A 14401-nucleotide genomic window follows, 5' to 3' on the forward strand; every position below is an offset into this window, starting at 1 on the left:
CTAGGTCACCTATTTGAGATATAATTCAGGAACCTGCAGAAACCCCACCTTCCTTGGCTCATATCTCTGAAAATATAGAGAGACAAGATCTATAATTTTTACCTAAGGTTCATCAAAATTTTGGCACAAATGGCTTTTAATTTTAGCTTATGAAACAATGTAGAAAAAACATTATAACGAAAATTCCATGATGGCCTATTTTAAGCATATAAACCCTAGAATCCAAAGCTTTGATACCAATTGTTATGCAACTAGTTCACAAAATAGAAGAAAAGATAGATAAATGACTTCAAAATCGGCCTCTTCAAGGGGAAACCTCCTTTACATTACATAAATGAAAAATTATTGGATGATACAAATGACAAAACCTCCTTTCTATATATATGAGTCTAAGGGATGACACTAACCAACATAACAATAATAATATAAGGGCACAACAATAACAATGAGGGATACAATGACAATAGTAATGCGAGAATCACTAGTATGATAGGGATATAACACAATTTCTACAAGAGAATAATTGGAGTGGCTCAAAAGTAGCGGTCAAGCATCTACAAGCAAATAAAAATTTGTTGGAGCACCTAGTTGCAGAAAAATAATGCGATCCATGAGCCCTGCAAGAATCAAATTAACAATGAAAGAAGGCCCAAGAAGAAGAATAAAATTGAAGTGTAATAATTGTAGAATTTGTGGACACATAACAAATATTTGTGGTAATGGAGAGATAAAATCATATCAACAAAAGGAGGATCCAGAGGAGAAGCCACACTAAGCATGCATGCAAAATAAATATCCATCTTTCAATTATAGTCCACATTATTTTTATTGTTTCTCATGTAATGATTTTGGTGATAGGGCTATTGATTGCGGGTCACATGAAAGGAATGGGAATTATATCGATAGAAGACATCAGCATATTCCTATATTCCTTGGTCACATTAGATGTTTTTTATGTGAGAATATTAGCCATAAGGCCAAGGATTGCAAGATGCCCATGTGTTTCAAGAGATCCAACCAAAGAGAGAAGAACATGCAAGGCCAACTGCATAAGAAGAAGAAGGATCAAGACATGAAAGTTTGGAGGAGAAAATATCAGCAAGAATCTCCCACCAAAATTTGAGGCCTGCATGGACTTGGAGGGAGAATATGGTTGCATTATGAGTTGCATGAAAATCCTTGATTATGTAGCCATATAATAAAGCGTTATTGTATGATATGCATGTGTTTAGGGGGATACCACGAGGTTTGAAGTTCCCTTTCATTTTCAACTCTACTTCTATTTTCAACTCTATTTCTATTTTAGTACATTTGTTGATATCTTTGGAGAAGCTATATGTTTTCATTTGGTTGATGTTAATGATGGTATGTAAACAACATGGTTGACTTATGCATATGTTCACACTGTGTTGAAGGATCACACATTCAGGGGGAGCATATGTGCTTGCTAATGGATTTACAGAATGTTGACATTATTTTATGCATGATGATTTTTGTTGCGGTTGTCATTTATTATGTTTCACTTCTAGATGAATCATGTTTGTTGCCGATATATTTTAGATGGTTGGATTATATATTACAATTGCATGGAGAGAGAGAGAGAGCATGATGATGCTTATGATGTGTTGGATTGTTGTTGTTCATGATGCGGATATGTATTTGATGACCCTATGTTGTTGCTACGCATTGAGAGATTATGCATTGCTCATGGACATATTATATTTTGATGCACATGCCATGTGTTGCATTTTATTGCTGCTTCCATATGGAGAATATTTATTTTCTCATTCTTTTCATGTTCTCAAGATATTTCACGTTCTTGGGAATGTATTGATGAGAGAACCATTATGTGCAGTTGTAAAATCCATGTACTATGATTGCATCATATTTTGGGTGTATTACTCATGGAGAGACCCATGGTGTCTATTGTGTCTTGTCATTAGCTATGTATGGGTGAATGGATGTCCAAGTCATGTATTACCTTGTATATCATTGATGTAGGAACAATTAATTGGTTGCATGTTGTAAAATTGGGTCCATAGAATCATGGTTAGTGATAGCTATAGAGGGTTTCCTTGATGGTGCTGGACCCACTAACATTTAAGGGATATCCCTAATATTAAGTTCCAACTAGACCTCACACCATTTGATGTGGTAGTCCCATCCAATATGATGGCCCGATTGACATTATCTCAAATATTTGCCTTATCTCTTGCCTGTCAGCACACGAGAGTGGTTTTCTTTGTCATCAAATAGTGAGGTTCTCATGAGTGGTCAGTGCTTAGTGTCACCTTTGTCAAGGTTCTTTCACTCAAGGGGGAGGGAGAGGTGAGAGTGAGTCTTAATTCAAAAGGGAATACTCCTAACTCTGTTAGAGACACACCAAACAGAGGGACATGTGCGACTTTTGACAGAGTAGTACACACATATGCAACAGTCACAAAAACAAGGTGAGAAGATAGTATGTACAACACCCAACAGAATAGTCCACATGAGTGCAAATATTGTTATAACACGTTTACTAAAATGAGTTTGTCGAGTATCCAGTGGATAGTCCACATGGGTGAGACAGTGTTAACAACTGATACAACACATTTCCAATATCATATGTAGTAAAACAACCGAAATAGTTCAACTTTCTTAATACAAATTAAAGCAAAATGCATTATAAGCATTGAAAGAATAGTCTTACAAATGAATACAATACATGTGTAAAATCATGATGGGTTGTTAAAAGGATTCTGAATTATGAAACAATTCTAAGACACATCGGTACACCATTAAATAACTAACCATAATAGTGAGAAGATGGAGCCATTGCTCACTCCTCAAAGAAAATACTACAAACACTCAAGGGTATCTAGGAGGATCCAAGCTGAACAATCCATTTGGATGCACAAATGAGGGGTATATATAGATAAGCGTGAAACTGACCCTTGTGAATATTCCACTTCCATCATGATTGTTTGACTTACATAAATATTCATATTTACATGACTCTTCAACTTTACATGTGGGTTTCTTGGACTTCCACGTTACATTGCATTTATTACAACAGTATGGCCCACAATAGTGATGTGGTCGAGATGACTCATGACATGACTCGACACGACACTACTACTATGTTCATGCTTCTGGTGGTGTCTTTGTCATGCTCTAGTGCTGCTAAGTGATGAGTGTGCTCTTGGTGTAACATAGCTTCACCTCCACATGGAAAGGTGTGCAAAGTCTTCAATGGTCTTGGTGTTCACTTGATGTTGAACACATGTGCATGTGTCTCCTTTAGTTGCTACTTGGTATGCTTCATGTATTCTTCAAACCACAAGAAAGTATTCTAGCATGTGCTCCTTTTTCATCCTATTTGTTGCCGCACCATGTCTCATCCATTTACATGTATCTGCAATCACTCATGATGAGATGACATCAAATAAAAAAATATCTTAGTCTACCATGATGCACCATCCCTCATTTTCGGTTTCATGTGACCAAGGGAGAGGAAAAGGCTTTGAAATTGGGCATAGGACATTTTAGGTCGGGATGCGAGCACCAGGGCACTATCAAAGGAAAATTGCATAGAGATCACTAGGATCTCGAGATAAGCAGTACGGATCAAGAGTGACCATCTGTGAGATCTGGCTCGGCTAGAGGGCATAACTATGCACATTTTCCTAGGAGATAGTGTAGGCAATAGGGAGGATGTTGGTAATGAAAACTTTGTAGATTCTCTTGGGAGGCTGGCAACGGGTTACGACAACTTTCTAGCCAAAACTACATAGAATTAGTAAGATGGATTGCAAGACATGTCTGTGTAGTTTCCTAATTGAGCAGGGTGTGAGGCAATAGGAGGATACTCCAAGAAAACTGTGCATTTTTCAAGAGAAGAAGGAGTCCAACTGATAGGGGGACTTACAAAACTGAACAACTGTCATAGACACTATAGCGACAGGGAGCGGGTGATTGTCCTTCATGTCTACAAAATTTCTTTAGTTAGCAGAGGCAAGCATGTTGACATCTTTTACGCAATTGTTTGGAGGAGTGATGTCTGGGGTCACTTCTCGGTCAAACTCTCTGGTTGAAGAGTAGGAAGCTTAATATATTTTCTTGTGGACAACACAGATTGAGATGCCTTGCTGAGCAATTTTTGCATTGTTCTAGGTGAGAGTCAACCAGATCAATTCCATGATTGTGGAGTGTAGACTACATGCGAGGCAGCCTCAAGCTTTGCACAATTCTGGGCAGCAGTACTTGGTCACTGGGGGCTAAGACTATGCAGTGCAATTCAGTAGAGATTCTACTGATGGAGGGTGGTCTGGTCGAAAGATCATCGAAAAAATGACTAAGTGTGTGAATGAGTGAATGGGTGCATGCATGACCTTGTGAACACACACTCAACATGACTTGAGGATAGGACACATATGACCAACAAGACAACATATGCTCAATGTGACTAACTATGGGGTTGTCTAATGATGAAAGCGACAAGTGCGAAACTTCGGATATACCTTCGGATGACCGTGATGACACTTGCGCGACAATGCTTACAACAACGTCCGTGAGTGTGATAGATGTCTACATAGCGAACACAACTCACATGCAACCTTCAACATAAACAGAACGAGGTTGCAAGCATGACATAATAATCAACATGTTGAAGATGACAGTTGGTCAAAGAAGTGAAACTGAAGCAGGACATGTAGAGGAAACACATGAAATAAATTTTTGTTGTGCACATGCATGTTACTGAGGAGATGATGATATGAGAATAATAATAAATCCTGCAAACTCAACTAGGAGGTGCACTTCAAAAGTTGCTCTTTACTTACCATACTTACCCTCAAGTTGATCATGCATTCAACAGAGTTTGCATGCGATTTTCATATTTTCCATTACTTGGTCTCTTTCTTCTTTTGCTTGACTCCTCGGGAGTGATCTTAGCATGTTACCTTTTCTTATGGTCACTAGGCGATGGATAAGCATGGTTTCAGCAAGAAGTGACTATTGTCAGAACAGGGCCCTGGGAGGCCCATCTGTGTAGTTTCTGCATGCAAGATCAATGGATAACTTGGATAACACTACAAATTTTTGAGGCTCGGGACACTTTCGTAGGATGGGGGTCCTCAGAGGACACCTTTGCACATTTTCTAAATGCAAGGTAGCTGGACTACTCTACGCATTTTTGGAGAGTAGTGGTGGTTTCCTAACTACTCTACATATTTCTAGAGAGAAATGTTGGCTTCCTTACTGCCCTACGTATTTATGAAGAAGAGTCTTTGTTTGTTCTCTGTGGCTGTGATTTTTATATAGGAAAGGGAGGGAGTTTTATGGTTGTAGAAGCAAAGTGAAAAGTTCCAGGAAGCTGAATAAGGCTAGGTTGCTTCGGAAATGGCTAAGTGTGAGATTAGTGACATAGATGTAAACAGTGATAGGGCTCGACTGTGAGCACACACAGATACTTAGTGACATAATATAGACCATCCAGAATGCATAATACATACTTTTCTTCATGCAACAACCTTCCTGCCAAGGGTGCATGAAGCAAGTGTGAAACATGTCTTTGTGAGGACAACCACTCATATGCACACAATTCCCTTATAGCAGAACCACATTCCCTTTGCAAGACAAATAATGACCCCTATGCCCAAAGTTAACACATGTTGCATAAAGATGAGAACATGAACAACTCTTAAGATCGAGGAGAAGAAGCTTGAGGTAGTCAACTTACGAACAAAGTGACAAAGGATGAGTGATCGTAGGATCCAAGGTAGGTGCCAATATGTGCATGTGAGCCAAAATTTTAGAGGGTGGTTGTAGTCTCTACAACACTTGGTGGCACAATAGTAGAATTCCAACTCTCTGTATGGACCTTGTTTCGTCAAAAGGAAGTCTAACCCTTCCGAAACTATTGTTCAGTTCTTTGATATTGATGTCTTCCCCACTAGCTTGTGTGAAAAATGTAGTCCATACCATTCTCTTCATCAATCCACACATGTTCCAAGCTAGCTCAACCTAGATGTTTTGGTTGGGGATGAGGGGTGTATTGATGCACATGTAATATAACTGTCAGAGTTTAAGTTCATCTCTAGTGTTTCTCTACTGCTAGTAGGTTTGGACAATACCCTAATGGAGTCACGCATGAACACAAGCATCACTCCACTGTCAGTGAGACTGGTCAGTACTCGACGGAGTTACTTGTATCATCTCTCTGCACAGGAATCCTTTCTCTTCATTTGCCTTATTCATCTTTCATTTTTTTTAAAGAACTGTGCATAAGCACTTATTTATTTTAGAGGTGGAAGAGGGATCCTGACTTATTGAGAGTAGGAGAGGTTGTTCCTTTAGATACATATGTTATTTATACCACTAACATACTTTTTAATGTTTTACCCCTTACCTTACTCTATTTGCCTAATTTGAGATGGGTTGATGGAAAAGAACTGATTAGAGTAGGCATAACTAGTTAGCAATGCAAGTGTTGTGTTTTCACCAAGACTCACTCTTAACAAAACACATTTTCCAACAAGGCATCATCGACTGATGACAAGAATTTCTTCATAAAGGGAGAGGACAACAAATAACCAGATGTAGGTAGTTGTACAAGTCCTCATAGATTTTTCTAGCTTGTCTCAAGAACCAAAAATAGTTTCACGAGAGGCTAACATACAGGTACAAGAAAGAAAAGAAAGCAAAAAAAAAAAAAAACAGAAGTAAAGAAAAGGAAAAATTAGGCAAAGCAAGCAATCAAGAAAACCAAACCAAGTAAGCAATAAAATAAACATGCAATCCAAAAGAAAAAGCAAGGGAAAGACGCAAACACTACCCCTACTCCTCTGCTAAAAAGTGCATGGGCCTACTCACGTGAAGTGATATTTCTAATGTGGCCATCAGCGCATTGACTGGCCCATGTTGGTAAATGCATGAAACATATGCATGTGAACGAGTGAACAAGAAATATTCAACAATGAAGGTTGGCACACTCCGAGTTCTAAAACATCCACAGAAAATTAAAGAGTGTATTCACAAGATAAACATTCTGCAGACTTAACATGGTGCTGTGACACACTGCGTGCAGATGATAAAAATGTGCACTCTCTCGACTGTGGCAGAAAAGAAAAGATGAGAAGGGGAGGCAACTTATGCCTTGAAAATATGCTTGTTGTGTATGATCCTCTAGTGCATAAGTGATGGGATCATATGATTCGAGTGGAGAAAGCAAAACCTATGTGTTTGGTTGATCTTTAATATAAAGCACAGAGTGATGAGGAGCCTTGGGTGTTTCCAAAAAACACTGTTTGGTAGTGGAACTATCCTTAGGACAACAAGGACCTGACATAACCATCAGCCCACACTCAAATGGCTCAACAACCAATGGGGTTTCCACTCCATGAATAGATAGATCATCAGACACCAGTGACTTAGACATATTAATAGCGAGTGAATCAACATTGTGATCAAATGAAGAAGTACATATATCACGACAACCATGATCAGAAAATTCGGGATGTTCATTGACATCCTCTTGATTTGATGAATCATGAAGAGGGGTGGATGAGAAATAAGGATGTTCACCCTCTGTGTTTCTAGAAATGACAGGTGGGACGGAGTTTCAGAGGAAGATGTGTCGTCTCCGCAATGTAATGACATACTCACATCTGGTGTGTCCCATGAACGATCAGAAGTAGAAACATCCATAAATGAGTTTTCACAGGGGGGATCAAAGGTGGAAGAATCATAAGGGATCTCAACATAGATTGATCTAGGTTATCTATTGTTTATAGATGCATTAAAAGAATTACATATACAGTTTGTAGCTTAACCAAAGAGAAACATTAAATGTGCACATGTGAGAAAAAGAAGAAGAAGAACATAAGAAGACAAGAAATCAAGAACTTGATAATGGAGTTCGTCCCTCCTGGACTACATCTCCAGGCCCTGGTCGATCAATGGGGAGGCCTTCATTTATTAGAAATGGCATCAAAAGAAGTTACATTCATCAGTTTACAAAATGGAGCATTATAACTCCATGCTGAAAAGTGCCCGAAAATTGGAGAGCTCTGTTGCAGAAACTGACACCACCATTGGATTCTCATCGCCAAGAGGTGCAAAATCCATATAAAACTTGTCCAATTCTGAATCTAGACCAAAATCGCCCTCTTGCAAAAAAATGTTGTTGAAGCAAGGTTCCACCAATTTTTCTCAGTGCTCAAAGTTCCGCCACTTGGTCTCAAAATCTGTGCCCGTAAATCTCTCCCCTTGCAAGTGGGAAAAAAAAAAAACAAAAAGAGTTTATATAACTTAGGGCAGATTAAACCATAATATGGTTATGGTTTTTAAATATCATATACCATTTAAAAAAAAACCGACAATATGCCATAATTACGTCGTAAGGCGTTTCCTTTTGAAGTGAATTGCCCTAGCCGATGCGGTGTCCTATTGTCGACCATCGATTTGTGGTGTTAGACGATGGGACGAAGTTCGATCGTTGATTCAAAACTCCCTAGCCGATGCGGTGTCCTATTGTCGACCATCGATTTGTGGTGTTAGACGATGGGACGAAGTTCGATCGTTGATTCAAAACTGTTATGAAAATGGTTAATGAAGAAGCGTATTACGTGCTTCTCGGTTCTTGCAATTCAAAGAAAACGGTTAATGAAGAAGTGTGTTTTGTGCTTCTCAGTTATTGGGATTCAAAGAAAATTATGAAAACGGTTAATGAAGAAGCGTCTTCCGTGCTTCTCGGTTCTTGCAATTCAAAGATTGTCTGAGTATTTCCTAGTTCCGTTTGTTTAGACCTCTTACAGTCCGTGCCATTTTTCAAAGTATTTTCTTCTGACAGCAGCACTGGCGCCCAAGGCAGCAGAGAAGAAGCCCGCTGAGAAGAAGCCTGTTGCAGAGAAAACTCTTGCAGAAAAGAAGCCTGCTCCCAAGGCTGAGAAGAAGCTCCCCAAGGAGAGCGGAGACAAGAAGGGGAAGAAGAGGCATAAGAAGAGTGTTGAGACCTACAAGATCTATATCTTCAAGGTTCTCAAACAGGTTCACCCTGACATTGGCATTTCCAGCAAGGCCATGGGGATCATGAACAGCTTCATCAATGATATCTTTGAAAAAATGGCGAGCGAGGCATCAAAGCTCGCCCGGTACAACAAGAAGCCCACCATTACTTCCCGGGAGATTCAGACCGCTGTAAGGCTTGCTCTTCCAGGGGAGCTCGCAAAGCACGCTGTATCAGAGGGAACCAAGGCCGTCACCAAGTTCACCAGCGCTTGAGCGGGGTGTTTTCTTTGAATCGATTTCAATGGTGTCTTTTGACGCCACCAGTGCTATGGAGCTTTGAATGTGGCCTTTGAGCTTTTCTCTGCCGTTTTTAGTTTCACTGCGGTGGTAAATCTTTCTATTTTGGAACTCATGATTGCTTCTTGTGTCTGCTTTTTAGATTCATGGAGTCTACCAGCATTTCAGGTTTTATTTTATTTCATTTTATTTTTCTTTGTTTGGTGGATAGCTCGTTATTTTGTAAGGCAGCGAATCGGTAGCTGCAATTGCTGATCTTCTCAACGGCAAGGGTCTGGATTCTGGTGCTCCTATTATACAACCAGCCTTAACCCTGCGTGGAGTTGGTGCTTTGGAGTGATTTAAGGTTTCTCACGATAGTGGAGTCGGCGTCTTCAACTGGTGAACACTCTGCTGGTTTCCTACTGGCCTCTTTTCATTGATTGCTGTGAGCTGCTTTTAAGGGCTGGTCTAACCATGAACGGCCATTTTCTTATGGACTGTGTTTTGTTGCGTTTGCATTGTTTTTTAATGCTGAAAATGGTTTTCAGCACTCTAGAAATTCCTGGAGCATTCAAACTCTGGAGCATTCATTACAGATTAAATGACTGATGGCTGTAACTTAAATGAAAAAAAATTAGATTTAAGGAAAAATAAAAGAAACAGGCAAATTCAAAACTGAAATTTTAATTTTTTTATTATAAAAAATAGCCTTCGTTATTTGTTTGTTTATTATCTTTTTGTTTATAATATGTGAAATTACACAAATAAATATTTTCTAAATATAATTATAGTTGTAAGTACTTTTTGGTCTGTTGAATTTGGTAATATTGTTAAATTAGGGTAATTTTGGTTGAATTTTAAAATAGAATTGAATAGAGAAAAAATGTTTGAAATGGTAGAAGATTTTCTCATTTAAAAGAAAAATTGCATCTTACAAAATTTGATTAGTCACAATTTTAGGTAGATTTGAAATAGAGTTGTCTATAGTGTGACTTTTTTTGGTCTTTCTAGTGTTGGTATTTGGTAATTTTTTTGATGTAAAATCTTATCTGTTATTTAAACTAGTTTTTTGAATGTATATATGGTTTTAGAACCATGAAAAACCCTGATGGTACTTCTATTTTGCAGGGTTTATCTATCAATTTTTTGGTTTCAATGAATCCCTGTTGATTTTAGAATTAGATTGGAAAAATACCCCAAAAAAAACTTCCAAAAATCCTGCTGATTTTAGAAAAATTAAATTAGAAAAATCTACCAAAAAAACTTCCAAAAAATTGTAGTAAAGACAACTCCATTTAAAATTATAATGAATTTAAATTTGTTTAATTATTAATAGATTTGTAATTAAAATAAATTTAAATTTATTTAATTATTAATAAATTTGAAATTAAAATGAATTTAAATTTGTTTAATTATTAATTACGCCGTAAGGTGTTCCCTCTGAGAAAGACATCCCTAAAATGTGACGTGTGCGATTTTGAGCCATTGATTCTTGTGTTAGACGATTGGGGTGTTTTCTGCCATTGATTTAATCTATTTTTTTCATAGAATGATTTAATCTGTTTTTTTCCACCAGCTGGAAGACAGAGAGGGAGGATCTGGCAATGGGCCATGAAACGCCAGGCCTCCTGGCGATGAGACTCTTCGCAGTGACTGAACCAAAACTCTTCGCAGTCACTGAACCGAAACGTGTCTTCGCAGTGATGAAACATGTCTTTCTTCTTGGTTTCGTGTCTTTCTTCCTGCCTGAGGGCCACGTAGCCAGCGTAGCCTTGTGCTGTTATATCACTATTTCTACTGTTTGCTTCACACATGGGATTTTTGCTCTTCTGGTTGCAAAATTCTTAGCGGTCAGTGTTTCTTGCCCTTTTTTCTTTATGCTTTCTGATTTATGTAAGCCATTTTTCCTCTTATGGTTTCTGATTTATTCTTTTAAAGCTGTTATGGTTTGATTTGTTCTTTGCTCTGCTTTCAGTAAGCCCTGTACTATGTTTTCTATATGTGCAAATAGCTTGAATCATGAAGAAAATATGTACGTTTAACCAGTGGTGTCAGCCTCGCTGCAAACAGTGCTTTAAATCTCAATCATGCAATCGGTGCATTGAATATAGGTCTCAGCACAGATCCATCTACTGAGGTTGTTGAGCACCCTGTGCTCTACAATCTGGATGCACGTGGAGGATCAATCAACAATTCCTTTGGATATTAGTGCATTGGAATTAAATGACGAATTGGGTGGACGGAATAAATACCTCAGCACAGTCCCATCTAAACCCTGATTTGATATGAGATTATTGGGTGCACTGATTATGGACCTTAACGCAAACCCATCTAAACCCCGCTTGGATATAAGTTACTGGATAAATTTAATATAGATGTTGGCACACACCCATCTAAACACTGATCTGATCAGAGGTTGTGAAACTAAATGATGCATACCTCAATTTTCACATAAATGGCCGATGCAACTGTAGATGGGTCGTTGCTTTAGTCTAGAGATTATTGCTGCTACAATCACTCTTTTTACAAATGTAACACAATCACCAATCTGATACTACAATTGAGTGGCCAACAATTGGTTTATCGCCAGTCAATGAATACAACACATAAGGTCTACTCTCTATGGCTTTCCCCGCCCTTTTCCCGACAGGCGCTGCAATGCCAAATCAGCCAAGAATGAAAGCAGTGCAGTTACATGAATATGCACTTCATCTCATACGTTACTACGATAACATATTTGGAAGCCACCCACGCTTTTGTTATTACATATATAATCTCATGATGCGACATCGCAGTCAAGCAACAGCGTCGATTTTTGTGAAAAAAAACATCACAGATAACTTTCCAATATCTATTCAAGATTTGAACATTCGATTAGAACAATTTCCAGATGAGCAATTGGCAGAGCAAGTCATGCGATTCGGTAGCTCTTTACGTGGAACAAGGTCATTTTGGCACAAAGCTAAAAATGAACTAATGGACATGATATCTCAACTCGGTTTCCCGACGTTCTTCTTCACATTAAGTGCAGCTGATACAAAATGGCCTGATCTTCATGCAGTCATGCCCGGATGTCTTCCTACTAATATTGGAAAACAACAAAAGTGGAGAAATGATAACATTATCTCTAACCCACATTTAACATCACTATATATGCACCATAGATTCATAGCATTTTGTGATATTATCTTAGAGAAACACTTGAATACAAAAGATTACTGGTACAGGTACGCATTCTACCGCATTTTTTTTCCTCCAAGAACTCTAAACAACATTCCTCACCTATTGCAAAATTATCTTACAAAAACGCATACTTGTTAGGTATGAATGGCAACATAGGGTATCTGTGCACATCCATGGTTTCCTTTGGATAGAAAATGCACCTGATATGGAGAATCTCAACTGGGAAGACACAGAAGCAGTCGATATTGCAAGGCAGTTCTTCGACAAATATATTTCCGCTTGGAACCCTCGTGCTCCTTCGAATTCAAACCAACCAAATGCTTGGACAAATCCCGAAGACCCTTGCCTGTTGTCCACACCGCAAATCTTCAGAACCAATCCTTTCAGTGACTATGAACAGCTCGTCAATTGTGTTGAATGTCACACAAAATGCTCAGAAAGCACGTGCCTAAGAAAAAATGGATCCTCACTCCAATGTCGTTATAAAGCACCGTGCGAATTACATCCAAAATCAGCCTTATTCATTGATTCCAATGGCCAAAAAACATACACCCCTACTCGGAACGACGATCAACTCAATAGCCATAACCCTACCATCCTATCTAATTGGCGTGCAAATGTTGACTGCCAACCAGTACTCTCCATACACGCTGTACAAAAATATATCGCCAAATATGCATCCAAAGCAGAAAAAAAATCTGAAAGCTTCCACGACATGCTACGTAGAATTGTCCTGGCTTCACCCATTGCTGACCCAGCAACATCCGCGTTTCGAAAATTTCTTGCAGAAACCCTTGTTGATCGTGACATTGGAGCACAAGAAACCTGCCATATGCTGCAAAAATTACCATTAACATTATGTAGTCGGCCATTCATTTCTTTAAATGTAAACCAAAAAATTCTTATGTGCCTTTCACAAACGGACACCACCTCCACTACATCCCCGCACTTCATAGATACATATATCCAGTGCCCTTCTACCCTAGAGTCCACATCACTAATAGAGTTAGCAAGATCCTGGTCATATGATCCTCGTCGCAAAACAAACAAATGGAAACAAAGGCCTACAAAAGAAATTGTTCGGGTCATACCACGTTACTCCTCCATACCATCCACAACAGAACCTTTCTACGCTGACTTTTGCAGGGTTGAACTTATGCTATACAAACCTTTTTGCCGTATCGTACAAGATATAGGAGATTCTGCTGCAGAATTCATCGCAAATTGGCAAACATTTCGCCCATTCTACAATCCTTGGCATCAACACCGCACACTATCTGATATTGAATCTGTCACAAATGATACCTCAACTATGAATGAAGCCAATCCAACAGACACCATGGAAATAAATGAATGGTAATTACTTTCCCAATTACACCCTACAAATGAGCTTCTCATAAATGACCTTGACATGTTTGGTCTTCGTGGCTTTGATGACACCCATAACTGGAATCATACCACTATCCCATTGGATCTACAAAATAATGCAATACAATTCATTGAGAATAGCCGCTCCATCCACCGCATTCTTCAAACACATCAACATACCCTACCGACCCTTACTACATTATCTCCAATGCAAAGAAAAGCTCTAAATATTATTTTTAATCATTTTGCTAGGAAGGATTATTTACCCGCTCTCAGAATGATAATACAAGGCACTACTGGTACGGGAAAATCCCTCCTTATTAATTGCATCAAAGATATGCTCATAGGCCTTGCAAGCCTAGAACCTTCACCGATCATGCTCCTCGCCCCTACAGGGGTTGCTGCCTTCAACATACAAGCATCGACAATCCATTCTGCTTTGCACCTTCCTATAAAGGATCTTATGCCGTTAGAAGGTAGTGCTCTTGCAAAATTCCAAGAAGAACTCAAGCATATAAGATACATACTAATCGATGAAATGAGCTTCATTGGGCCAAAGCTTCTCAGCCATATTGATGAA

The 14401-nt window shown here is 38.7% G+C and overlaps 1 pseudogene; it reads left to right on the forward strand.

Moving 5' to 3' along the window:
• Window positions 1-8585: 8585 nt before the first annotated feature.
• Window positions 8586-9653, forward strand: LOC149235011 (histone H2B.4 pseudogene; annotated as a pseudogene).
• The last annotated feature ends 4748 nt before the right edge of the window (window positions 9654-14401 follow it).

This window comes from Pinus tabuliformis, chromosome 8 (assembly GCF_031772625.1).
Source record: "Pinus tabuliformis cultivar Carrire ecotype Pingquan chromosome 8, CPIR1, whole genome shotgun sequence".
Classification (NCBI taxonomy): Eukaryota; Viridiplantae; Streptophyta; class Pinopsida; order Pinales; family Pinaceae; genus Pinus; species Pinus tabuliformis.